Source organism: Monopterus albus, unplaced genomic scaffold (genome assembly GCF_001952655.1).
Source record: "Monopterus albus unplaced genomic scaffold, M_albus_1.0 scaffold34.1, whole genome shotgun sequence".
Taxonomy (NCBI): Eukaryota; Metazoa; Chordata; class Actinopteri; order Synbranchiformes; family Synbranchidae; genus Monopterus; species Monopterus albus.
The window spans coordinates 3,983,307-3,986,883 of NW_018127914.1; positions in this window are offsets into that span (position 1 = coordinate 3,983,307).

A 3,577-nucleotide genomic window follows, 5' to 3' on the forward strand; every position below is an offset into this window, starting at 1 on the left:
TCTTTCCCAGTCACAAATCAGACTGGTGCTCTGGTTTCAGCCTCATCCTTGTGCAGGTGTAATACTGATCATCACTTTATCAATTCAGTTTTGTTATGTGTTGCAGCAGCAGCTCTCCTGAGAAGTACTTTGCTTTCAAGCAAGTCATCTGAAACTAACTTTCTGTGCATTTAAATTCAAGCGCTGACTTAACCAGGTAGAGGTCTATCTATGATGACTCATAGTAATTATGTGGCAATTATGCAGCCGATTCAGTGGGCCAATGGAAGAAACAGTGCATTAAAACCATTATGGGGCTTTGACAGCTTTTCTTAATTGACTGATGCACAGCAACTACTGTAGATGGTGATTACTATGCTCTGTGTTCACATGAATCATCTCACATGGTTAAAAAAATGCTGTCAGCCACATATCAGACTCCAGAAGGCATCAGCATGTGGCATAAAAATTCACATGTGGGAGGTGTTAATGAATCCACAGATGTTGCAACATTATTGTGATTTTGTGTATACGAGTATATATGTGTGTGTGTGTGTGTGTGTACTCACGCAAACGTCTTTGTGAATATGCTCATCCATTATGTACAGTAACTGCAGACGTTCCTATAGAACATTGTCTCTTCACTTGACTTCACACAATGACAATTTTATAAAAACCTGCATTGTTTTTTGTGTTCTACTAAATAGCTTTTGTCTCAGAGGACTTGGTTCCCACAAGATTGAGAAACAAGTGGGCTGATAGTGAATGATTACAGAGGCTTACCAAACACGATCATAATTGACAATTACATACATATACAGGTTTGACTTGAAGAAGTGGATTCAGTTTTAGAAGCTCCACTCTTACTTGCCTGTTACTGAGTATGTCATTTCAGCTCTGAATAAATAATTCATAATAAAAACCACTTTTTTAAAAGTGTTATAAAATCTGACACAAGGTGGTAAGTCTGTTTTGAACCTCAGGAGGTGGCTTGGCGTAGTGTTATTTTAGCCTGGGTCATCAGGAGCCTCTACGGGTGATGTTTCAGCCCAGGTGCATCTGTTCAAGCTATCAGGTGATGGAAAATGTTGAAAATGTTTTCTAAGAACTGGATTTGAAGATTGATACCACTCTTGTGTCTGCTAAATAAGAACCTAGAGGCAGGAGATGGATAGCTTAGCCTAGCATAAAGACTGGAGACTAGTGGAAAGAGCCACCCTGGTTCCATCTGAAGGTAATGGAGTTCACTACCAGCACCTCTAAAGCTCATTTAGTTAACATTATAAGAATATTAAGCATCATGCAAACTCAAAAAGTTGTGGTTTTATGGACAGTAAAATGCCAGGCCTTTTCTTGACATTATTGTGAGCTTACCAGGCAACCACTAGCCTGTGGGTTTGACATGTGAGACATCAGTTAAGTGAGCTTCAGAGGTAGATCAGGTTAGCTTACTTTAGGCATAGCCAGGCTAGATGTTTCCCTTTGTTTCCAGTGTTTATGCTAAGCTATGCTAACCATTTACTGAGAGTGGTATTCAAAAGCAAATAAGCATAGAGCTATGCATTTAAAGGCCTCTGTGTAAAATGATTATAATTAAAGCTATACAGTGCTTACGCTACAAAAATAAGTTTAAATGTTTTTTACATAGTTCCTAACATGATTAAGAAAGAAGTTCAATAAAAACAATATAACCCAAATGTGAAAGCTCATCAGGATGCAGTTAGACACAGTGGCATCCATACAGTCTGGAGTCATATTTCCTTTGTTCATGTGCACTTTGTCCTACATATTTGTATATTTCTCAGAAAAAGCAGCTCCATGGCCCTCAACTGCTTCCAGATGTGGAACGCCAGAGATAATCTGTTCATTTTGGATCTCAGAGAGAGAGGGGTGTCTCTCACAGGCTGAATGTCAGGATCCGGTTCCAAGATTATAGACATCCTACGCTTGCATGTGGTAAGAGGGAGAAATGCACACATGGGTACACACTTGCACAGAGTCATACACTAAGGCCCTAAGCTCCCAACTCAGGAAGAAAACCAAAACTCTAGCCTTTTCAAAGCATTTTATGAATATCCTAATCTTTAGTGGCACAAGCTGTAGTATAGTTAAATTAAAAGATAACCAAGAGAACTATTTAATAATAAAAAGTCTATGTTATCAAAAAAAAAAAACACAAGCACACACAGCGCACAGATACTCTGTCATGGTCCCAGAAGTGGTTCTTGATATACTGTGTTTGGATATATAGTATTTTCATGTATATGCTTCCTATTATCCAGAAAAACAAATAAATACACTTGGACATTTTTTATAAGGCAAAACCCTATTTTTGACAGAATATGCACACAGTTCCTGTGTTGTTGATTGTGCTGTTGTTACACAAACTCGTAACACATAGTAAAACAAGCTAAACAATATGGCATTTGTTTGCAACAAGACAAATCATTTCCTGGTGTTCACTTTTTTTTTTTATAGCAAAAAATACTATTTTTTGTATTGTGTTTACATTGTAAGTATTTTGTCCCTTTTCTCTTTTATTCCTTGATTACTATTTATTTATCACAGTTTATACCACAGTTTGTTTTAAACCGTGTTGCTTTTGAAGTGGTGATTTGCTGATGGTTAGCAGATGCTTAGGGAGGCAGAACAGATAGGTAACACAGGAAGTTCTGAAGAATGAATGCCATTTCTGAATGTGAGAACACTGCACATCATCCACAAGACACATTACATGCATGTCTCTGAGGCATGTATTTACCAGCTCTAACATCCACAACACATTACTATGCAGACAAGGACTTCTGGATGTCCAGTAAATGCGGCTGGCGCGTTTTCGTATGATTTTGAGGTGAAATATTCATTAGAGAAATACCTTACAGCTGGGCTCCAGGACCTTGAGCTGGCAGCTCTCCCATAGCATATATAAACAACCAATCCTGTAGTTGTGTGCCAGGCATCACAGTAACCAGAAATGTATATGGCAACAGAACAGAACAGTGCAGAGTCCGGACACTCTGCGAACGTCATCCAGTCGCAGTAAAGCTTTCCAGATTGGAAAAAGTGTCTGAAACTACTACAGTTTAGAGGAAAAAGCAATTTAAACTGAACACAAACCTACAGTAATAAAAAGAACTCCGTCACAAACATGAACGTTAGAGAATTAATGTCATTGCTCTACGTCTGGGCATTTTTCTGGTTATAAAAACAAAAGAACGGCTTTGTCTGAGAGACTATTCATGTTCACATTTCTCTGGCTCCAGAGCAGTCATTGTAATATTTGGCAGCAGCTTGCCTTTATGGATGGATTTTGGAAAAGATGGGAAAGCTAGATCTATACCTAACTGAGCTGGAATCATCCTAAACAGTCTGACAGTCCTGAAACATCCCTAGCATCAACCAACCCCTTGTTGTTTTATGTATGAGACTGAACGGGACATTGAGTTATGTTATTGCAGGGTTCTTATGTGGTAGGGGAGGTAACATGTCAATAAGACAGCAGATTACAGCTCATACAGCATAACAGGCTCACATTTCTCAAAACAGTCTGTCTCTGGTAGGGGGAAAATGGAAGTGCTTTGAGCAAGAAAGAAAATAT